The sequence below is a fragment of the Hylobates moloch genome, unplaced genomic scaffold, assembly GCF_009828535.3.
Source record: "Hylobates moloch isolate HMO894 unplaced genomic scaffold, HMol_V3 SCAFFOLD_2, whole genome shotgun sequence".
Lineage (NCBI taxonomy): Eukaryota > Metazoa > Chordata > Mammalia > Primates > Hylobatidae > Hylobates > Hylobates moloch.
The window spans coordinates 176,744,940-176,770,029 of NW_026652277.1; the positions used below are offsets into that span (position 1 = coordinate 176,744,940).

Below are 25,090 nucleotides of genomic sequence, written 5' to 3' on the forward strand. Positions count from 1 at the left end.
TCTTTCTAATTTGGTTCCTGAACACGCTCCAGCTCCCACCCTGAGGCCTGCCCTTGCCCTTCCCTCTCCTCATTGCTCTTCCCACCCTCCTCCTTCCACTCCCTCTCAAGGCCCTGCCCTGTCTGGTTCACCATCCTCCCCTCGTCCTCTCCTGGCTCCTCCCCAGAGCTTGGTGTTCATTCAGACGCCTTCTCGCTGCAGCCTCCACCAGGGCCCTGGCGGCCCTCACCCTCCAGCAAGTCACTGTATTTTACTTTCTTCATGAAGTTTTTTACTTTTGAGATTTATCAACTTTATGTGCACGTTTGTCGCATCCCCCCTCACTAGATTTCATCTACATGGGAACAGAGACCCCTCTGCTTTGCTCCCTGCTGTAAAGTCTCTATCTACAGACACTGCTGGGTGCTGAGTTTCCAGAGCGGTCAATGGGATGTGGGACTCCGTGGTGAGGACTGAATATGCGTGAGGATGAAGGGCGCTCGATCCCTGTCCTCTGTGATCTGGTACAACAGAACCAACCCCTGCATGGTGGGCCCCAGTGAGCAACCTGCAGGATGCACGGAGCCACCCAGAAACACGTGAACTAGGCGGTGACAGCGGGGACAGAAACATCTCACAGTACACCAAGAATGAAAGTTTAAAATACTTAGCATTTGACAAAGTTTCCAGTTATATATTCTTCTTTGAGCATCAAATGAGGGTCCAATACCTATTTCTGTGCTCATGTTACAGACAGAATGGAAACACAGAGAGTTACAGAGATGCGATCCAGGTGGGGGCTGGGAAGGGGCTTCCTGCAGAGGTTTATACCCAGGCTCGTGGAGAAAAGGCCCCTATGAGGGACCAAGCCAAGGACTCAAGCAAGCGCAGGGAACGAGACAGCGTTTCCAGGCCAGCATGCGGGAGCCCTTCAGCAGAATCGGGGGTTAGGAAGCTCGGTGACTAAGGCAGGAAGGCGATGGAACGGGAACGGGGTCTTTCCGTTTCACGCAGGTGATGGAACGGGAACGGGGTCTTTCCGTTTCACGCAGGCGATGGAACGGGAACGGGGTCTTTCCGTTTCACGCAGGCGATGGAACGGGAACGGGGTCTTTCCGTTTCACGCAGGCGATGGAACGGGAATGGGGTCTTTCCATGTGGGAAATGCTGAGCCTGCGCTGCCGACAGCCTCCGGCTGAGACATCTTGTGGGCAGCTGGGACAGGCGGCAGAGTAAGAGTCAGTGGTTTAGAACTTAAATGCCCTTGGACAATTGTGGAAGCTGTTGATTTTATTATTTTATTATTAACTGAAAAAATAGAAAATAGAAGAAAATAGAATTGGAGAGGAGGACTAAGTAGATGTTTAACAACAGAGCGTGCAATGCAACAGCACACTGAGAAAAGTAGACCAGAAAGGACGGGGAGCTTCAGGAGGCAACAACTTAGAAATATGACAGCCACTCACAGGCCAGTCCTGCAAACGACAGATGACTCCAGGACAGGCTGGGCGCGGTGGCTCATGCCAGCAATCCCAGCACTTTGGGAAGCCCAGGCAGGTGGATCACCTGAGGTCAGCAGTTCGAGACCAGCCTGGCCAACATGGTGAAACCCCGTCTCTACTAAAAATACAAAAATTAGCCGGGCGTGGTGGTGGGCACCTGTAATCTCAGCTACTCGGGAGGCAGAGGCAGGAGAATTGCTTGAACCTGCGAGGCAGAGGTTGCAGTGAGTCGAGATCATGCCATTGCACTTCAGCCTGGGCAACAGGGTGAGACTCCATCTCAAAAACAAAACAAAACAAATGACTTAAGGAGACGGCTTCAGAAAACACTGTTGTGTTTGGTGACTGAGAGGTTATTCATGTTCTTGGACAATACTTTCCAAATGTTAGTTTGCCTACAGGTCACGCAAACATCCTGCATGTGGAGTCAGACTCCGAAGGTCTGGGAGGCACTGAGTTTTGGGTTTTTTTGTATAAAAGCTTCCAGATGGCACTGATGCTGCCCGTCAGTGGACTACACCTTGAGAAGGCTGTAGAGACTGTGTTAGAAGGGCAGGGTGAACACCAGGTCCCGTAGCAAGGTAAGGGGTAAGCAGGTGTGAGGAGACAGGGCAGACACATGGCCGCCTTCTAGGAGTCTGAGAGTGGAGATTAGGATAATAGAAGCTTAAGGGCATTTTAAGGTTAAAGGTCTTATTTTTTGTTTTGTATTGATTTTGGATGGATGAGTCCTGGAAAAATTAATTGCCAAGGGTCACTTGGAAGAGAGTGGGTGCTGTGACATCGGTGGGGTCACCCAATGTCAGACTGGCGAGCATTTCAAGTTGCCTGTAAGTGTTGTGCCTCAAGCTCCTGGCGTTCCCGGAGGCTGTGCCCTGGAGGCCCGTTGCAGAGGACACGGAGGCACATTCTCCTGCTGTGAAGTCAGCCCGGGCAAGGCAGGCGTGGCAGCCTGTACCACTGGTGCGGCCACGGGGCCGGGAGGGCAGGAAACGTGGAGAGGGAGGTTGGTTTCATGTTGCGAAATGCGGGATGAGTAGGCAAACCCCCCGCAATTGTCTGGCCAAATTATACTTTTAGGTTCAGGCCTATACTTTATATTTTAAAAGCTCAAATTATTTTATAATCTCCTGAAAATATATCATCTCGCCATTTGCTTTCAATACTGCACTTGGACTTTTTATAATCTTTCACAAACATGTTCTCCCTTTGGATAAATGAGGAAATAAATAGTACTCAGTGAAGACCAACTACTGAATTATTTTAAAATATCTTGTTTATAAAAGGTTTTTTACTAGTGAGAGGATTTTTTTTTTTTTTTTTTGAGACAGAGTCTGGCTCTGTCGCCCAGGCTGGAGTGCAGTGGCACCATCTCGGCTTACTGCAAGCTCTGCCTCCCGGGTTCACGCCATTCTCCTGCCTCAGCCTCCCGAGTAGCTGGGACTACAGGCACCCGCCACCACGCCCTGCTAATTTTTTTGTATTTTTAATAGAGACAGGGTTTCACTATGTTGGCCAGGATGGTCTCGAACTCCTGACCTCGTGATCCGCCCACCTCGGCCTCCCAAAGTGCTAGGATTACAGGCTTGAGCCACCGCGCCTGGCCCTAGTGAGAGGATTTAAGAGTTGCTTTGCTCTTGAAGCCAGCAGAGACTTCTGCGTGCATTGCTTCATTTGTGGGGGAGGACTCTAGCCCCACATGGCAGATGAAAAACTGTGCCTCGGAGGAGTTAAGCAAATTGCTGAGGATGGTACCACAGAGAGTGACTGAGGCGACAGCCAGCATCCAGCCTCCAGAGTTCCGCTGTGCTTCCCCAAAGACAGGAAGGCTCTCCTCAAGCACATTTACTTCAGGAGCTGCTGAAACTGGGGTGTAGACCACAGGAGCCTCCGTGACCAGCCCCAAGCCCGAGCCTGCGATTCTCTCATCTGCGCTCACCAGCTGAGGTGAAGGGTGGGCCTCCATTTTGGTTGAATTACATTATCTCTCATAGAACCATCTGGAAACCCCATCACCTTAATAATTCAGTGTTGTTTGATGCCGTGAAAGGTGAAAAAGACTTCAATTCTTACTTCCAAATTGTGCTGGGGAATGACACAAATGGTCTCTCAGCAGCACACACACCCTGTTAGAAGGGGGTATGGTTTTGACTTCACGCTTATTCCCAGCAAATCCTGTGGCTTCTGCTAAGCAAGGCTGTCCTCTGAGCACTCCGCCCCTCCCAATTCCCGGCCACCTCCCCAGCTTCCGCTGTTGCCTGCCCTCCACCCGGCGCCTCCACTATGTACTCGTTCCCCAGGTTCAGTCTCGGGCGGCCTCAGTTTTCTCCACGTCTTCTCCCTGGACAGTGGCAACGTTTGCAGAACCCCAGCTGCTCTAACACCAGGCCCAGCTCCTCCATCCCAAGCGTCTCTACCCAACTGTGGGATCTGTCCGCACCTCCAGATGGGGAGGCCCACGTCTCCGTGTCACCTAAGGGCGGGTGTGTTTAGAAGCATGCTTTTGCATCTCCACCACTGGAGACCGAGGGACATGGGGTGTGTACGTTTTGTGAGTAACTCAAACATGGGCCTCACCTTTTGGTTTTATGGATATGAACCACTTCCCTGCAGTCATCGGAGTGGAGTGCTGGTAGCGGCTGGCCCTAGGCTGAGTGTTTGACCGGGAATACCCACACATTTCTCTCAACTAACCCATGAGGTTGGCATGTTCAGTACCTGGGGAGAAAGTGGGGTAACAATGATATGGCTAAAGCCCACAGCCTGGGGCCTGGCACCTGGCAAGTGCCCTCTGGGTGTTGGTGGAGTTCTTATTTGCATGACTTCAATCATTACAGAGGTTCCCTAAGGCCACACAGCTGGTCGGGGCTCTGGCCCTGTCTCATCTCACTCCAGAGCCCCAGATGAGTGCAAGGCAGAACCTCTATATTTCTGTCTCAGATTCTTCTCATTGCTTTGTTTTTCTCAAAACCTTTCATTTTATCAATGATGAATACTAAAAAAAGATTATTTTCTTTTTGTTGAAACTATATGTATTGATTTTTTCTCTTTGGTGTTGTCATAAAACACCTGTGGTCAAATCCAGGCCCTTCCGGTTACCAGCAATGTGACCCTCTGCACGCTAGTCACCTCCTTGATGACTCAGTTTCCCCATCTGTAAAGGAGAAGCAATGGAAGTACTGCGCAGTTTAAATAACATAAATGTTGCAGAACACTTGGTACATGGCCAGACATCCAGTAGGTATTCCATAAAGGAAGCTATTTGTATTTTTTGTTTCAAATTCTGTTCCATGGTGAACGTTTACTGTCTCAGATGTGATATGAGATTCCATTTTGAATAGCCTTCAGGGATGTGACACTGGAAATTCTCTTCCTTTTTCCGTCAGCTAAAAACTATTGTATAAATGTTTCAAGCTCTGCTCTGCTATTCCCCCTACTCTTACCAATGACAAACATGCCCCTAGGTTTCCCCTACATTCCCCTACAGCCGCCCCAGCGCCTCGCTCCACATCCCCCTCTCCCCACCGCCACCTTCCACCCCTGCTGCTCCTTCCGCCCCTGCCCTGCTGCTCCTTCCGCCCCTGCCCTGCTGCTCCTTCCGCCCCTGCCCTGCTGCGCTGGGCTTTCCCGGCGGCTTTGCTGCCCACTCTTCCTGCTCGTCAGACCCACCAAGGTTGCAGAGAAAGAAAGATAGCAGTAGATTGCTAGGAAACGAATACTCAACAATAGGGTGATTTCAGAACTAAATTCCAAAGAATTCAGCCGACAGAGCAAAAACTCACTCAAAAAACCAAAAAGATGGAGATCTGTCTACATCAAGGCCTGTTCTGATGAAGTTATTGAATTTCAAAAAAAAAAAAAAGGAACATTTTAGGTACCCAGCCAGGTGCTTTAAAGGAAGACAGTCACCAGGCTGGCCCTGGATTCGTGAACAGTAGCGCTCATGCTCTCGAAATCTTAGTCTAAAATTTTGTGCCCACCGTGATTTTCTGCAAGCACAAAGACAGCAGCGCTCAGGCGGTTTCAGTGTAGGACGGCCCGAAGGAGTTGTCCTTTAAAGTCCTTCTTGCTGGTGTGATCCAGCCATGAATGAGAACAACCTGAATGAAGAGGTCAGAAACAGGAAATGCGTCAAAATAGATTGAACTACAGAAAAACAACTGAATCCATTTAAATATGGAACTAAGATAAAAAATGTTGATCACAGGAAATGTATTGGAAACGTGTAGACAACCTGAGCTTAGGGAAGAGAGGGGGTAAAAGAACGTCCACAGATGCTGATTTTCTCATTCAGAACCAGGGGCCCTAAGTGTGACCTAAACCTGAACCACTGGTTTTGAAAAGTTCCATCTTCTTCACATTTTTGTTAATATTTTGACAAACTTTAGAGCTGTATTTTAGGAGCTATTATTTCTTTTGTAATTGAAAATTGTCTGAACTCTGACAGTTCTCCTTTATTTATAGTCCAGGTCCCTGTTTTATTGGTCAAATTCATTTAAAATTAAATTCTGTACTTCATTATACTTAAGCGTTTATGGTATAATCACAGTTTTAAATGTGCTTTTCCTTCTTTTATTCTTTCCCATTCATGGAGAGGTTTGTGATAATGCTCATTGAACATTGGCGTTAGTAATTTCTGGGTGGTAAAACTGGGATAATTTAATTTTGCTTTCTTTATGGTTTTGAGTTTTATCCCTAATTACAAAGTTATTAGTTTAAAATTTAAATATTAAAACTTTAAAAATAAATTTTCAAAATGAAGTCATCAGGATGTGGGGCCTGGTGGAGGCTGGGGTGACTGACACCCCCCAGTTGACGGTGGTGGGTAGGAATAGGGTGTGGGAAGATGGGCTTATTCCAAGGGGAGAGGGCGGTTTGGCGTTGGCTTGAGATGGATCTGCCTGTGGGCATCCTGTGCCTACAGCCACTCGCCATGCAGAGTGGAGGCTGAAGAGAGGAGCTCGCTGCAAAGAGGCCAGCGGGGTACAAAGAAGAACTAACTGCAGGGCACCGAGCCCTGCGTAGGAAAGAGCGGGTTGTCTGGGAGGCAGGAGGAACTCTGTCCCTGAAGCCACGGGAGGTGCTCAGGCCTGAGAGGAAGCAGCAGGAATCTCTGCGGGGCATCCCAGAGCTCCAGTGAAGCCTCAGCCCCGTGTGGGCAGAAGCTGGGGGAACATGTGGAAGGCGTGACCAAGGGGACGCCTGCAGGAGCTGCCGGAAGCAGCATGGCAGGGACAGGGTCAGAGAGAGGAGGCTGCAGGGTCCAGGAGAAGTTTCAGAAGCAGAAGAGGCTGGAGCTTGCTTATGCTCTGGGAGAGGGCAAACCCCAGGAGAAAGGAACACACAGGAAAAGGGGGGTAATTGGACCTGTCCCACTGGAGGGAAGAGGCTTTGGGGTCACTGCACCGGAGCAGGACAGGCCGGGCCTCTGAGGGCCAAGAGGAGGGGGCTGGTGGGTGGGGATCTGCAGAGGGGATGCAGCAGGCTCTGAGAACCCACTTTGGCTGCTCCACCATTCAACATAGGGACTGCCGAGAGTGACGGGCCTTGTTTCAACAAGAACTGAGTCGGGTGCTGAAGGCTTATAAGAGCCCCTCAATCAAATCGGAGAAGAAGGGAATTGAGATGAAACAGCTTTGAAGGCACACAGGAAATGTGCGGTACCTGTCAGGCAAATGAGTTAATAAATACACAAATGGGTTAATGCAAATGGGAGATAGAAATAAGACTTCTTAGTAGTGGCTACTACAATACGGATTTTTAATTTCACCTTTCTGCGTCTAGTTATTTTTGCATATTTTAGTAACTGTGGCATTCTATTACATACAACAGACGGTTACAGGCATTGTCTTCATAGAGAGCAAAATAAAACTCTAAGACTAACACAACAATTTATGTTTAACAAAGAGGAAAGAGCATAAAGTTTAAATGCGAGACTTTGGGGCCCCTGTGGGCCAGCGGGAAAGAACAGGCCTCTTGTTTGTAGGTGTCCGTGTGCTTCAGACACCATGTCTTGGTTTCTTGGTCAGCCCATTTTCTACCAAGCTTGAGACCTCCGTTCTGGGCCTGAGCCTGAAGGACTGTTCGTTTATTTCATTTATTTATTGGCTCTTTCTCTTCCTTGCCACGCAGGAGGATGAGTAAAAACAGAATGAGATACTTGGGAGCAACCTCATGAGTTAAGAGCTCGTGAGCTTTCTCAGAGACACTGGCTCCATCTTAATTTAATTAATGCAGAAATGAAGACTCGAACATTTGAGAATCTTTAAAAATCATATTTTAGCCAAAAGATTTATCTCACAGAAGATAATTTCCAACACAGCCAAAAGCAGCAAATATTTGCTAGTTCTATAATGTTTTATGTGAATTTGATACTTGGCATATTTTCTGGTGTGTATTTGTCTCCAGGACATCTGTGCATGGCAGTTAGTCACGGAATTTAAGTTCAGTGTGGCATGCATCCTAGCGGGTGGGAAGCCAGAAAGTAAAATGTACAATCACCCCAAGAGAAATGCTTATAGCCAGCGAGCAAAGCATGAGTTTTCATCATGTTCTAGGCAATTTCTAGGTGAATTTATCTTTAGATGGAGATTTCCTTTTTCTGATGTCTGTTCTTTCTTCAAAATTCACAGATTGCTCTTGATAAAGAGCATTGAGTTACCCTACACAGAGATGGAAAGGGGCTTTATAAATATGATGGTAATACACAATAAATTAAATGCATCTCTAAAGGCAGAAGTAAAATGCCTTGTCTTGTATCATAAATATTATTGATACTGACACAATACAATGTCTCTAACAGTATATATCACACTCTCATTCATTCATTTATTCAACAAACATTTATTAATCACCTACTGTATATCAGACTCCTTGATAGATATGGAGAAAATATCCTCTTAAAGCAAACCAAGACAAAACAACCAGACCCGTGTAATTTGGAAATTGGTTATTTGGGTAGATTTTTGGTTTCTAAACAAGAATAAGTCCAAATGACCCTTCTTTACATTGTTGGTAAAGATTTAGTCAGAATCTCAAAATGGTAATTTTTCTGTAACTGATAGAAAATATAGACATTGGGTTTCCACCTCACACATAGGAAGAAATTATAGGAAGTCTTTGTTTTTGGAGGAAACCATCACTGCTTCCTAACACCCAGCAGTAATAAGACCTGGGTCACACCCTCAAGCTATCATGTCCACAGAGCTGAGTGCTCCCAAGCATGAGGCACAGGCCAGCAAAAGCCGTGTGGTCAACTCTAAATACCCAATGACACAGGTTCCTTTTGTTTTGGTTTTGGTTTTTCATTCTTTTTGGGGCCTCTCGCCCCAGGTAGATATTCTATGTCCTTCTGGTATACATTTTAATCTGACTTCCACTGAAGCAGGGACAGGACAGGTCACCCCTTCAACTTGAAGCGCCTTCTGCTGAGAGGCCCTGGAGCCCAGTGGGTGCCGAGGGCTGGTTCCCTGGGTAGAGAGGTTGGGGTTTAGCTACGTCCGTTGCTGGCACTCAGTGGGGAAGCCTTGGGAAGGTTGTGGGTGAAAGTGGATTATCCTCTCCCCGGTGCTGGTGCCAGGCCCAAAAGTGGGCAACAACAAATAAACACACACTGCACAGGTCCTAATGCTTCAGTCCCCTGAAACACCTGGGGTGCACCTTTGTCAACTGGATAAAAACAGCACATGCTCTCTGCTAGGGCCTGTGTTAGTCCATTTTCATGCTGCTGGTAAAGACATACCTGGGACTAGGAAGAAAAAGATGTTAAATTGGACTTAACAGTTCCACATGGCCAGGGAAGTCTCATAATCATGGCAGGAGGTGAAAGGCTCTTCTTACATGGCAGCGGCAAGAGAAAAACTAGGAAGGAGCAAAGTAGAAACCCCTGATAAAACCATCAGATCTTCTGAGACTTATTAACTATAACAAGAACAGTATGGGGGAAACTGCCCCCATGATTCAAATTATCTCCCACCAGTTCCCTCCCACAACATGTGGAAATTATGGGAGTTCAATTCAAGATGAGATTTGGGTATGGACACAGAGCCAAACCGTACCATTCTGCACCTGGCCCCTCCAAATCTCATGTCCTCACATTTCAAAACCAATCATGCCTTCCCAACAGTCAGTCCCCCAAAGTCTTAACTCATTTCAGCATTAACCTAAAATCCACCATCTAAAGTCTCACATAAGACAAGGCAAGTCCCTTCCACCTATGAGCCTGTAAAATCCAAAGCAAGCTAGTTCCTTCCTAGATACAATTGGGGTAAAGGTATTGGGTAAGCACAGAAGTTCCAAAGGGGAGAAATTGACGAAAACAAAGGGGTTCAGGGCCCATGTAAGTCTGAAATCCAGTGGGATAGTCAAATTTTAAACTTCCAAAATGATCTCCTTTGACTCCAGGTCTCACATACAGGTCACGCTGATGCAAGAGGGAGGTTCCCATGGTCTTGGGCAGCTCCGCCCCCGTGGCTTTGCAGGGTACTGCCTCCCTCCAGCTGCTTTCACAGGCTAGCATTGAGTGACTGCAGCATTTCCAGGCTCACGGTGCAAGTTGCCAGTGGATCTACCATTCTGGGGTATGGAGGATGGTGGCCCTCTTCTCACAGCTCCACCAGGAAGTGCCCCAGTAGGGACTCTGTGTGGGGGCTCTGACCCCACATTTCCCTTCTGCACTGCCCTGGCAGAGGTTCTCCATGAGGGCCCCGCCCCTACAGCCACGTTTTGCCTGGACATCCAGGCATTTCCGTATGTCTTCTGAAATCCAGGTGGAGGTTCTCAAACCTCAATTCTTGACTTCTGTGCACCTGCAGGCTCAACACCATGTGGAAGCTGCCAAGGCTTGGGGCTTCCATCCTCTGAAGCCACAGCCCAAGCTGTCCATTGGCCCCTTTCAGCCACAGCTGGAGTGGCTGGGACACAGGGCATCAAGTCCCTAGGCTGCACACAGCTCAGGGCCCACAAAACCATTTTTTCCTCTTAGACCTCTGGGTCTGTGATGGAAGAGGCTACTGCAAAGTTCTCTGACATGCCCTGGAGACATTTTCCCCATTGTCTTGGAGATTAACATTCGACTCTTGGTTATTTATACAAATATCACAGCTGGCTTGAATTTCTCCTCAGAAAATGGGATTTTCTTTTCTATCACATTGTCAGGCTGCACATTTTCTGAACTTTTATGCTCTGTTTCCCTTTTAAAACTGAATGCATTTACTACAGTAACCAAAACAGCATGGTACTGGTACCAAAACAGATATATAGACCAATGGAATAGAATAGAGCCCTTGGAAATAATATCACACATCTACAACCATCTGATCTTTGACAAACCTGACAAAAACAAAAAATGGGGAAAGGATTCCCTATTTAATAAATGGTGCTGGGAAAACTGGCTAGCCATATGTAGAAAGCTGAAACTGGATCAATTCCTTACACCTTACACAAAAATTAATTCAAGATGGATTAAAGACTTACATGTTAGACCTAAAACCATAAAAACCCTAGAAGAAAACCTAGGCAATACCATTCAGGACATAGGCATGGGCAAAGACTTCATGACTAAAACACCAAAAGCAATGGCAACAAAAGCCAAAATTGATAGATGGGATCTAATTAAACTAAAGAGCTTCTGCACAGCAAAAGAAACCACCATCAGAGTGAACAGGCAACCTACAGAATGGGAGAAAATTTTTGCAATCTACCTATCTGACAAAGGGCTAATGTCCAGAATCTACAAAGAACTTAAACAAATTTACAAGAAAAAAATCTAACAACCCTATCAAAAAGTGGACAAAGGATATGAACAGACACTTCTCAAAAGAAGACATTTATGCAGCCAAAAAACACATGAAAAAATGCTCATCATCACTGGCCATCAGAGAAATGCAAATCAAAACCACAATGAGATGCCATCTCACACCAGCTAGAATGGCAATCATTAAAAAGTCAGGAAACAACAGGTGCTGGAGAGGATGTGGAGAAATAGGAACACTTTTACACTGTTGGTGGGACTGTAAACTAGTTCAACCATTGTGGAAGTCAGTGTGGCGATTCCTCAGGGATCTAGAACTAGAAATACCATTTGACCCAGCCATCCCATTACTGGGCATATGCCCAAAGGATTATAAATCATGCTGCTCTAAAGACACATGAACATGTATGTTTATTGCGGCACTATTCACAACAGTAAAGACTTGGAACCAACCCAAATGTCCATCAGTGACAGACTGGATTAAGAAAATGTGGCACATATACACCATGGAATACTATGCAGCCATAAAAAATGATGAGTTCATGTCCTTTGTAGGGACATGGATGAAGCTGGAAACCATCATTCTGAGCAAACCATCACAAGGACAGAAAACCAGACACCACATGTTCTCACTCATCGGTGGGAATTGAACAATGAGAACACTTGGACACAGGGTGGGGAATATCACACACTGGGGCCTGTCGTGGAGTGGGTTGGGGGGGAGGGATAGCATTAGGAGAAATACCTAATGTAAATGACAAGTTAATGGGTGCAGCACACCAACATGGCACATGTATACATATGTAACAAACCTGCAAGTTGTGCACATGTACCCTAGAACTTAAAGTATAATAAAAATAATTAAAAATAAAATAAAATGACAGATTAAAAAAAACCTGAATGCCTTTAAAAGCACCCAAGTCACCTCTTGAATGCTTTGCTGCTTAGAAATTTCTTCTCCTAGATACCCTACATCAGCTCTCTCAAGTTCAAAGTTCCAGAAATCTCTCAGGCAGGAGCAAAGTGCCACCAGTCTCTTTGCTAAAACATAACAAAGGTCACCTTTGCTCCAGTTCCCAACAAGTTCCTCATCTCCATGTGAGACCGCCTCAGCCTGGATTTCACTGTCCATATCATTATCAGTATTTTTGTCAAAGCCATTCAACAAATCTCCAGGAAGTTCCAAACTGTCCCACATTTTTCTGTCTTCGTCTGAGCCCTCCCAACTGTTCCAACTTCTGCCTGTTACCCAGTTCCAAAGTCACTTCCACATTTTCGAGTATCTTTTCAGCAACGCCCCACTCTGCTGGTTCCAGTTTACTCTATTAGTCTGTTTTCATGCTGCTGATAAAAACATACCCAAGACGGGGCAGAAAAAGAGGTTTAATTGGACTTACAGTTCCACATGGCTGGGGAGGCCACAGAATCATGGTGAGAGGTGAAAGGCACTTCTTACATGGCAGTGGCAAGAGAAAATGAGAAAGATGCAAATGTGGAAACCCTTGATAAAACCATCAGCTCTTGTGAGACTTACTCACTACCAGAAGAACAGTATGGGGGAAACCACCCCCATGATGGAATTACCTCCCACTGGGTCCCTCCCGCAACACTTGGGAATTATGGGAATACAATTTAAGATGAGATTTGGGTGGGGACACAGAGCCAAACCACATCAGGGCCAAAACTATTTTAAAAGCTATTATTTGTTGTCAGTCTCACAAAGTGGCTTTGTAAAGTCTGTGGAAACAGTGAAAAGGAATTTTGCATTTTGTTGAAAAAAGGTTGGTAGTGATTTTTAACTTGTGCCTGCAGATAGAAAGCCCTTCCCTAAAAGCAGCAAATCAGGGGAGATAAAAGCAGCACCGCTGCTGTCCCGAGTTCCCTCTGCCTATGCTGAGGGTTAGGTCCCTCTCCCGATCTAAGTGCCTTGATGCTGACAGACCTGTCATCTAAAACAGGAATGGGCTCTGCAGCGTTTAGACAAATTCCAAAGAGCAACTCCTTGCAGAGGATCTTTGAATTCTGTCTCTAGTCAATGGCCACAGATGGTGTTTCTCACTAGATTAACCTCCAGCTGACAAGTCCGTAGGCTGGTGTCTTTGTTCCGTGGCTTCAGTGAGATGTTGGGTGGATCATGCTGAGGAAGAGCCCTGATGTGAAGGCAGCCAGCCTGCCATCCTGCACTGCCTCACAAGTCCTGTGGGTCTGGGTGAATGCTGAGCCTCACCGGGCATCCAAGGTAGAAGGGTGCACCCTCTTTAATCACCTACTGTATTTGATGATAAAATAGACTTTACTACCTGATAAAATTAACAGAAAGTACTGATGACATAAAATAATATATGTGAAAGTGATGAAAATTATTTCTATGTGGCTAACAAATATTCCTGATATTGACATTTCTGTCCGTGACACTCACCTATAAGAACTTCCTCCTCCCAGCAACCCAGTCCAAACCATAGAGGGTAAAAACATGCCATTTGGGAAATGAGTGTTTTAAGGCGAGCTTATCTTTTCCACCTTTCCAGAGGAGATATGCCAAGATGATCACACAATTACAATGGTGTATGATGAGAAACAAGAGAACTCTTTTCCAAGGCTTCCAGTTACGAGGACATCTGAAAAGGCACTATTTGTCCTATCTGTTATCCCATCAAAATAAAATTAATAAAGAATGCATATAATATGGATGAATAAACATTAACTTTCTACAAGAGAATTGCATAATTGGCTTGAAAGGCTCCATCTTGGGACATGCTATTGATGACGTTTTCTTTCATCTAAACCCAGCTCTGAATTTCTTCTGATGCTACACCTTTTATTTACTGCTACAATGAGCAAAATGTTTTATCGTGCTACAATGAGCAAAATTTGGCATTTATGATCTTCTATATTGTCTTACTAACTCTTCCTATTAATTAATACCAGACAAATTTAGATTCTGGAAGATCTTCCTTCATCAAAGGCCAGTTGTTACACGTGGAGGCGGCCTTTCAGACGGCATTCTGTCTTTCTGTTTATTCCACACCACATTTCTGGAGCACGTGCCTCAGGCAATGAAGTTTTCTCTATGCTTCATAAATATCTCCATATGTGTTAATTTATGCGTTAATTTTATGTGTCTATCTTGTGTGTTAATTTTATTTTCTCAGGAAAGTTTCCCGGGATTCGCAGGGAACTGACGAGGAAAATTTTCACAGAGAATAGGAGAAAAGCTGAAATATCCCATTGATCTCATTCGCCATCCTTATATTTTTCAAGCTATAAACTGTAATTTCTTCTCAACAAATGCTGTCAGAGAGGCAAATGCTCCCTGGAAACAGGGTGGGATCCTGTGTAATTGTGGCCCAGATTTATCCTGTGGAGACCAGCCCTTGATATTGTTCTGAAGACATTACATAAGTGGTTTTCAAGCTTCCAGAATTAATAGTTCTGGGATATCATTCAACAGAAACAGCTTCTAAGCAGGGATCAGGATACCCAGCTCATGCCAGCAGCTTGGGCTCTGTCAACACCATCCCCCCAACTCCTTCAGGGACATTTGAGACCGAAAAACCAACCCTAGCAGTCCATCCAGGCAGTCGCCTGACCAGTTAGGAGATTTTATCTATCCTTGCTCTCTTTCCCAAATATAAGGGTTAAAATTCTACCAGAAACAGTCGACAATTCCTTTGTGAGGACCAAGCCCAGTCTACTTTTCTTCTACGGCACCCCATTTCCACAAATTCTCCTCTCTGTTGCCAAAACTAGCAACCTCATGATGCCTTAGGGTGTCCCACAGCCAGCAGGCCCAGCTGGACGTGTCAATCACTGTGGCACCCACTGCGTGCCCACAGAGGTCAGAGACCTTCAGCCCCCCACCCTCCAGTATCACCCTTTATTCCCAAGTCTCTTACCAATGGGGCTGTACCGGACTGGCTGTCCATGCTGAACGGTGGGGAGGGGCTTTTGTACTCGCAGGGACCCTCCCCACTCGTGGGGTCAGTGCTGTTAATAGTGCCAGAGAGAGGCCACGGGGTGCACGTTGGGTGAATGGGGGGAGGTGGCCACCTGAAGCTGCCACAGCCACTGCTATGTCCACCCCTGTGGTCCGAGAGGGCCGGTCACTCCAGCGTGGCTTCTGCTCTCTCCAGGGTGGTGTCAGAGACTGTTTCAATGCGCTGGAAACCTGAAATGAAAGAGGTGCACAGGGCCAGGCGCGGTGGCTCACGCCTGTAATCCCAGCACTTTGGGAGGCCGAGGGGGGCGGATCACGAGGTCAGGAGATCGAGACCACGGTGAAACCCCGTCTCTACTAAAAATACAAAAAAAATTAGCCGGGCGTGGTGGCGGGCGCCTGTAGTCCCAGCTACTCGGGAGGCTGAGGCAGGAGAATGGCGTGAACCCGGGAGGCGGAGCTTGCAGTGAGCCGAGATTGTGGGTGACAGAGTGAGAGTCCGTCTCGGAAGGAAGGGAGGGAGGGAGGGAGGGGTGCACAGGGCTGGCCACAGGGGCAGGCTGGAGACATGGCTCTTGCCACCGGGATCAGAAGGTCCCTCACTGTGTGCCGTGGTGATGCCTGGCCAAGCGAGGTGGCAGGGAGGCGGCCCCAGCACGCTGACTCCATTCCAAGGAGGCTGCTTCTGACCTGTGTCACCTGCTGTGACATCAGAGCTGGGCCCCTACAGACCACAGCCCGCTTTGCCAGAAAAATTCGCTCAAAATTAGGCTTTTTGGAGTAAAACTTTTGTTTCTTACTACGATTACTAAGAAAGCCCAGGATACTCACAAAGAACTGAAGCTCAGCAATTTCTCCTCTGAGTACACGTTGACATCGCTGAAGCCAGGCACTGACCAAGCCTGAGTTCGTCAACACCGTCAGCACACAGCCTGGTCTCGGCCTCCTCGTGAGTTCTTTTCGCCACCACGCATCCAGGTACCTGCGTTCCTGCACGGAGGCCTCTAGGTTCGCAGGAGACCCAAAGCAACGGGTCTTAGGCTCACTCAGGAGCAGCTCCTAGCTCCCCCCTCGGCCACAGCCCTGCGGGAAACAGCGGAGACAGAGATGTGGTGATAAAGCAGAAGTGTGAGAAGCTACAGTAATTTTCCTCAGGGTTGGTAAATTTCGTGCCAGCCACCATGGCCATAGGCTTAACCCAAATTAATAAAGCCCAGTGTAAAGCGTGCTTAAGATTATACACAAATAAAGTTAAACCCCAGCTAAGCCATGAAAAGCTACCGCTAAAATAAAAAACTGTGAAAGTGACTTCAGTGTGTTCCGAGCATGATAGCTAAGACCCAAGCTGGGGTCAGCTACCCCCCTACGCCTCGCCATGAGCTAATAAAATGAGCAGTCACCGGCCCGAGTGCTGCCAGCAGCAGCTGTGACCCAGGGCAGCGCTTCGCTTCCTCGGAGGAGCCACTGGGCCATCAACAACCCCCGAAGCCTCCACCGGCTGCTGCTGACCCAGCCACACGCCACCATCTTCAGCAAACCCTACGACGGCCGCAGAGTGAGCACCAGCATTTACACGAAAACGTCAGGTCCAGGGGTAGCTCTGAGGTGGAAAGAAATGGACCGCGGAACATTCCACCCACAACCACCCTTACGAAATTAAAGGCCAAAGGAGGATGTGGCAGAAGTTAAGAACAGACAGCATAACTGAACAGGGCCATGACCACACACACGCCACCCGCCAGCAGCCTCAACCACCTCCACAGACAGAAGCTCAGGTGCGGTGGGGGTGAGCCTGACGAGGTGGGCGTCCTGGAGAGCAGGTCCCGGGAAGCCCAGCGCAGCCTCTGCACGGCACCTGCTCACACCCGGGAAACTTCACATCGACTCCAGCACTCTGAACACAAACTAGTCCCAAATCAACAAAACTTAGCAATCATATGTATCTAGACCAAAACATGTATTCACAACAAAAGGTATAATAGATAGAAATTTATTTAGGTGCTACGGGGCATGTACTGTAAGAGAAAGATGACAGAACAATTTAAAGTACAAAAAAAGCAAAGCTAATCCCTTATACCATTTGCATAATAAATTTGCTAGAATGATTTTATGAAGAGAAATTTAGCTAAAACCTCTGAAAGCAGACAAGTTACTCATGGACAGTCGCAAGAACAAACTCTCCAGTGTGGCAAAAGGTGAACAGAACCAAGAGCAGAGAAAAGCCATCCCGACCTGGTGATCGTGCTTATCCAGAGGAGAATCTCAGCTCAACTTTAAATCACCCGAAGAAGTATACATCTTAATGTAAGTTTAAATGTTGATCTAAAGAGGGACAGCTCCTTAGAAACAGGAAGCAACCTTTTATCCAGAGTAATTTATTAAATTTCTGGAGTTGTTTAAAAGCAGCCACCAAATAAGAGCATGTTCAAGTTCAACACTCAGCAGACGCTAGTTTCAGCTCTCTCTCCAAACTCTCTACATTTTACTGGATTAATCTATTTATAAGTAGAAGAAATACTGTTAACACAGTAGCAAAGAGGAAATTCTCCTTGTATAAGCTTGTATTCGATCACATATCCACTGATAGGTAACAACTGGGTAAAACTAAACCAACTGAACGATTGTTTATTCAAATAATTGTGACCCCAACAAAGCCATGCACTTAAAAAAGATTTAAAAAGTAAAAAGAGTCCAGCAAATGTAAACCCTGCAGATGACCGCAAAGCTGCCGGCAGGCTGTCCCCCTGTCCACCTGCCCCCCGTCCCCCGTTCCTGTCCCCCTGTCCCCCTGTCCCCCATCTCTGTCCCCAGTAGGCCACCAGCCGTGGACAGCATGTGGCTGGTGCCTCCCGCAGCTGCCCGACGTCCACCCAGAGGAGAGCTCTCGGGAGGGGAGAGCCTCCACCATCCAGAGCAGACAGCGTGGGGCAAGGGGGGTCTCTGGACGCTCAGGGAGATGAACGAGGCCTGCTGGTGAGGCTGCCTCCAGCAATAGCGAGTGAGAAGGTGCTACCGGGGTGTCGGGGCCGCTGTGGGTACTCTCTGAGCCACATGAGATTTTGAAGGATGGGTTTTGAGGAGGTGAGAAGCACACTCGGATCTTTGTTTTCAGAGGATCCCTCCAGCTGCCGGTAGAGAATGGAGGGAAGCAGGCCTGGGAGCGGGAAGCCCACTGCCTCTGGCCCAAGCTGCAGAGTGGCCATGGGGTTGGAGGGAAGGAAACTGAGCCCTGGTGTCCCCAGAGGCCTTGGAGACTGGCTGGATGGGAGGGGAGGGAGGGAGAATGCTGGAGGAAGACTGACAGCTCAGTCTGGAGACAGGTGAGCAGCAGGTTTGCAGCTGTTCCCTGCAGTGCTACCCACAAGGGTCCCCAGCGACAGCAAAGCATGACACCAAGGAAGCTCACATTTTGAGAATTTTACTTGTAAATATCAAAACCACATGGACTCTGGTGATGTCATAATTTACGGTAAACCTCAGCTTTTAAACCAGAGGCTCAGACGATGGCGTGAGTCGCTGACTCACCCGGCAGCTGCAAGGTAAGGGGCGAGCTTGTTTTCCTTGAGCACCTGCTTAGGAGTCCTTTCACAGAGATTTTTTTTTTTTTTTTTTTTGGAGATGAAGTCTCATTGTGTCACCCAGGCTGGAGGGCAGTGGTGCCATCTCAGCTCACTGCAACCTCTGCCTCCCAGGTTCAAATAATTCTCCTGTCTCAGCCTCCTAAGTAGCTGGGATAACAGGCATGCACCACCACACCTGGCTAATTTTTGTATTTTTAGTAGAGACTGGGTTTCACCATATTAGTCAGGCTGGTCTTGAACTCCTAACCTCAGGTGATCCACCCGCCTCAGCCTCCCAAAGTGCTGGGATTATAGACATGAGCTACCATGCCCAGCCAGGAGTCCTTTCACAGAGGTTCTGTTTCACAGTAGCACATGGTATACATTGTTGGGCTAGAATGAAGAAAGTGCAACGTTTCCCGTACTTTTTGGCCATTGGAAATGTTACACTAGACGCACATCAATTAAGGTGACAGAAAAACTTGTGCAACCTCCTGGAACAGTGAGCCTTTTTCATTCTCGATCACTGGGAATAGACATCAGTGGGGTTTTGCATATTTCCCTCTCGCAGAAATCCTACTGGACACTTCAGTGTAGCTGACACAGAAAGATAGGCGCTGCACTCATCACCGAGGGCAAAGAGACAGTCACAATGGCAGCTGAGCCGCGGGCGGGGCGTGCTGGGTAGAGCATCAGCTCCTGGGCTAGGGAGCGCAGGGGTGCAGGAGTTGATTTGGGATCGCATAGCTTCACTGGAACACTTTGTAAACTGCAAAACTGTATTTTTTGCAAGGTGGAATTTATTTACTCTTTTCGTTTTCTGTGCTTCATTATTCAAATAATTAGTTAAGAGGATCAAAATATGGGTGTGATACTCAGCACATCAGACAATATTCTGCTTCTCATGGGCAAACACGGGGGTGTGAAATTCCTTATTGTTAATAACAGCAGCTCTGTGGGACTCGTTACGCCCCCAAGCCCGAGCACCGCACTCCTGTGTGGCCTTCCCTTGTGGTTGTCGAATGTTGTCGTTGTTTGCCAAATGTTGGCATACTTCTCTGTAAAAGAGTTTCTGGAGAAAGTACCAAATCCTGAGCCCTGAATTCGTCCCTGCTCTATTCACATCCTCGCTCCTCAGGACCCGTGAGCCTCAGAGCCACCAGGCAGGGCCTTAGCCTGCAATGTCAACACCACAGCCCCCTCCTACCTAGAGAGTCTCTGGGATGCCACAGGCATGAACAAAATATGGCAGAAGGGTTGAGTGAGTGAATGAGTGAATTAATACATTTTCATGATTATTTGACTTCAAAATATTTTCTAAGGCCACATGCAGTTACTCCCTCACTGTGGGATTCATCCACTTTCATAATACTCAACCCCACCCTCCCACACACACAGCAAGGCTTCCTAGGACAGGCTGAGCATCAAGCCTTGGGCTGCCCCATCTCCAGCTTCTCAAGCCCTGAAGCTCAGACATGAATGCTCTGGTCTTGCCCAATGTCTCCGGGGCCCTGATTTGCACCAGCCCCAAACAAAGCCCTGCAGCTCCGGGCGCTTCCCCCGGGCAGTTCCCTCTCCCCCATCAGTGGACCTCAGCATTGCGCCAGACATGCCTGTGGGAGCCCTGTGTGCAGCCAAAAGCAGCCCAACCGTAGGAATCTGAGTTCTTCCTGCCTTGGGTCATCGTTATCGAGCTTTTCTGGGAAATTTGGGATCTTAGTGTCTGGCAAAATTTATATTACTTATTTAAGGTAAGTGTTGCCATTTTCCATTTCATAATCAAGTAAAAGCTAGACATATTCTTACTAGCCATCAAGAGAACCACAAATGATTTGCTATTTTTTTTCAAAGAAATATTTTTATTTCATGTGTTGGCACAAAATGTAATAGCTATTTCTGGATTTGGAGATTTTCCTGAACAAGAATTCTGGATTTAAAATGTTGAAGGCTATTTCAATTTTAAAACTAAAAGAAAATATGCAGAACATTATCAAAAGTTTAATACTGCATAACTTAATGTTATTAAAATGTGTAAAACTTGCAGCGTATTAAACTATAAGAGAAACCAAAACTCAAAAAAAGCTACGCAAAAGTGGCTACAACTAAAATGGACCTAAAATAACTCAAAAATTTCTCCTTCTGGCCATAAAACGGTAGGTATGGTCTCTGAAACCCCAACGTGGCCCCGATAACAGTCAGTGTGGAGTTGTGAGCATACCAAGAGGAATTCAGTGAAGGGAGGGCAGAAAAGCCATCCCACTGGTCACCCACCGTGGGCCTCCTGAAATTCTCACCCTGTCTCTGCAGACCTGCTGCACAGATGAGAAAACTGAGTTTCCAGAGAGCTGAATGATTTAGAGTCACACAGACCCAGGGCACGTGTCCCAACACTGTGCCTCCCATTACATGGTAGTGCCTGCCTTGTACAAGCGTTCCTTTCATTCGTGCATGAATGAGTTTGTAAGGAAGGTTGTAACAGCTGCCTAAGAGTCAGGGACCAAAGTTAAGGATCCTGGCCCCTCACTGACTTGCTTTAAGATCTTACACTGTTCACTCAGCCTCTACGCCTCCTCTTAGGGCCTTCGCTTGCAGAAGACGGTTATTCCACCGACCTGCACCAGCTCATTTGTTGTTAGAGTTAAGTAAGAACATAAAGTCGCGAGATAAGTCGTTTTTCTTTTTATATTTGACTGATGCTTCAAATATAATTTCATTTCATCTGGAATATATTTTGATAGCAATTTTTCTTTACATCATTTTACTGTTAAACACAATAAACAAATAGGATATTGAGAGAGAAAAGTTACAAAGATTCTAAACCAATGACTCTGATGATCTCTGGTATCAAATTTCCTCTTAGTTTTGAAGGCCTGGCTGGAAAACCCCTTTTGCTCCATTTTTATTTCTGACATTGACCCTGCCCCAACCCTGTATAAAACTAGGAGGAGATAATCATGGCCCCGTGTGATCCTGGGGGGAATAATCGTGGCCCCGTGTGATCCTGGGGGGATAATCACAGTCCCGTGTGATCCTGGGGGGGATAATCATCGCCCCGTGTGATCCTGGGGGGATAATCGTGGCCCCGTGTGATCCTGGGGGGAGATAACCATGATGTGTGTAATCTTAGGAGGAGAGAATCATTGCCTGCTGTACTCCTAGAGGATATACTCATGGCTCCACCTAACCCCGGGAGGAGGTAATCATGATCTGTGTAATCCTAGGAGGAGATAATCATGGCTGCGCGTTGGGACGCCTCCTTTTCTCGGCTGGAAGATGTGCCCCGAGTGGACTGAAGTCACTGCTCTTGGTGCATCTGGAATGTCCTTCCAGTGCCTACTTCTTCCTTTCAATGAGTTCCCTCTGCCCTTGGACCCCAATTCTCTCCTCAGCAGCAGCTTCAGAAGATGACATGTCTGTTTTTCCTAAAACTGAACCCTGGTGACCAAACCCTTGATCATGCCCTCAGAATCAGAGGAGTGTTTTTCTCCCTCTCTTTCCACCTTCCACTCCTTTGAATTCTCCTCTGTCCACTCCTCTTCCCAGCTTCCCTTCTTTCTCTCCCTCTCTTTCCACCTTCTGCTCCTTTGAATTCTCCTCTGCCCACTCCTCTTCCCATCTCCCCATCTTCCTGTATAATGGGCTTTAGGCCTTTGCTTCCCCAAGCCCACTCTGTATTCCCTCTGTCTTTCATGATTAACATTCTTCAGGGCAGGTGGTGCATCCGGACCTCCCTAACCTCTCCTCTGCCCCTTTTTCTACAACTCCAGTTCTCAGCATCTGTGCTCAGCAGTCCCTGGGAAACGCACTCTCCTAAGGTGCCGTTAACATTCTTATCTCCAGGCAGAACAGTCTCTCCTCAAATCCGACTTTTGTTGGCTTCCATGCAAAGAGAAGCAGGAGGTAAAGAGATCTCTCCCCTAGCTCATCCCGGTGGGGAACCTATGGACTCTGCCAATGAAGAAATGCTGAAGAATTGCAAGAAGGACACTGCTCCAAAGGAGAGCAGAGGAGTACAGACGCAAAAGGAGCTGTGCACAGCTGGAAAGGTGGCAGGAGCTGCACAGACACCCATTCCAATGCCATTCTTGCTGCCTGTAATCAATCCCTGTTCCCTTATTCTGGTGGTCAGTGTTCCTCAACAAATCACGCAGAGCCCCTTCCAACAACTGGGTAATCTTTTTGCCAAAACAGATTCTGTGCTCTCCAGGGAATCTCAATCCATGATAGGAGATGCCATCTTGAATTCACAATGGTGAACCTCTCAGAAGACTCTTCTAAGTTAGGTGCAGTCGATTCTAGCTCTTTTGGATGAAAGTGGGAGAAACACAGCTTAGAGACCAGAGAACATTCTCAGCGCCTGATCACATCATTGTAGTCCTAGATGTCCACTCAGAGGTCTTTGCTGAGCACCAGCCACTCTTGGAGGAGAACTGCTTGGAAACCAGGATGTAGATGCACAAATGTTCTCTGCCCTGACTCAGGTTGGAGCCCCCATCAGAGCTGTCTCCCTTTCCAGGAGAGTCTGCCTATCACAGATACTCTTAGTTCCCTGGACTGTGTCTTTTTCGACCAGCTCTGGTGTGAGCTACAGTGACAATGGACATTCCTATCACTCTTGATGGCATCCTACCTCAAGTAAACACTGTGTTTCTCATATTTTCTAAACCTACAAGTGGAGGCAGCCCAGAATTATGGGCAATTAAAGGCATGGAGCGTGAGGGAGTGGGAGGTGAGCTGATGAATAAATGCCTCAGACTCCTTCAGATGAATATTTCTTCCAGGTTCCTCAACAGGATTCTGGGAAAATTGAGCTTCAGTTGCCCACAGCAGTAACCAACTCAATAATGTACACTTTAAATCTCTCTTGTAGGTTCCCAGCTCCCAGGGTCCAGCTTCCTGGGGTCAGCTCCAAAAAAAAAATGACTTGACCTCAAGCTCAGGTCCAATGCTCTGCTTTAAGACAAAGCCCAATGAAAGTTTTCTTCGTGGTTAGAGAATAAACACAAGGAAACTAATTGTATTATTATCAAGGCTATAATTATCATACTTTTATCAACATGAAAATCATCCAGGCCGCAGAGAGCACTCCCACACAGATGCTCATGGGCCTTATGGGAAGCCCTCTCTCCTGCAGCTGGGCTCGGACCCTCACTCTCCGCCTCCCCCCAGCCCTCAGCCCTAGGGCAGGCAATCCTTTTTCCAGTAACACAGTTTTGTTTTGTTTTGTTTTTTTCCCGAGTCGGCTATAATGGAGCATATTTGAGTTTTGAAAGTGCATTCCATTGGAAAGTTACACCCAGGACATTTTAAGATTTGGGTGTTTCTTAAACTCTTCAGCATCCCATTCAGAGATTATTGCATGGGAGTTACCTTTGTGATGGTTGAGCTCACCCACCCCACACTGGTTTATCCTAAGCAAATTCTCCAAGGGTCCCACCTTTTGTTCCTTCTTAGAGTCTCCTGTCTGTGCTCCTCCCACCTCTCCCTAGGTCTGGCAAGAGACAGGGGCCTCAAGAGGTCTGACTGCCTAAGGCAAGGGGAAAGTGCCGTGCACGCTACCAAGGCCTGGAATGTATCCTTTCCAAACACCCGTGGCCTAGCTTTATTCCTGCTGAAAGTGTAATGAAAGTTTTTATCATAAAGAGGTTATGGTATCTCACTGTGGTTTTGATTTGCATTTCTCTAATGATCAGTGATGTTGAACTTTCTTTCGTGTTCGTTGGCCATATGTATGTCTTCTTTTGAAAAGCGTCTGTTCATGGCCTTTGCCCATTTTTTAATGGGGTTACTTTTAGCTTATAAGTTTAAGTTTTTTATAGATTCTGAATATTAGACCTTTATCAGATGTGGTCTGCAAAAATTTTCTCCCATTCTGTAGGTTGTCTGTCTACTTGGTTGATAGTTTGTTTTGTCGTGCAGAAGCTCTTTAGTTTAATTATGTCCCATTGTCAATTTTTGTTTTTGTTGGAATTGCTTTTGGCATCTTTGTCATGAAATATTTGCCAGGGCCTTTGTGCAGAATGGTATTTCCTAGGTTATATTCCAGGGTTTTTATAGCTTTAGGTTTTACATTTAAGCCTTTAATCTACCTTGAGTTGACTCACATGAGGCAGGATGGCTATTTTTAAAAAGCCAAAAAATAACAGGTGCTGGTACAGTTGCAGAGAGAAGAGAACATGTACATACCACAGGTGGGAATGTAACTTGGTTCAGATGTTATGGAAAGCAATTTAGTGGTTTCTCAAAGAACTTAACCATTCAACCCAGCAATCCCATTACTGGGTATATACCCAAAGGAATATAAATTATCCTACCAGAAAGACACATGTACCCATGTGTTCATTGCAGCACTGTTCACAAT

At 46.8% G+C, this 25,090-nt stretch overlaps 1 long non-coding RNA gene across 1 annotated transcript; it reads right to left on the reverse strand.

Moving 5' to 3' along the window:
• Window positions 1–4,069: 4,069 nt before the first annotated feature.
• On the reverse strand, window positions 4,070–16,224 carry LOC116473926 (uncharacterized). The gene is made up of 5 exons (XR_009210899.1): window positions 16,001–16,224; window positions 15,129–15,400; window positions 9,223–9,341; window positions 5,462–5,581; window positions 4,070–4,199 (listed from the first exon to the last, which is right to left on the reverse strand). It is a non-coding gene; the product is annotated as an uncharacterized LOC116473926 (long non-coding RNA).
• Window positions 16,225–25,090: the final 8,866 nt, after the last annotated feature.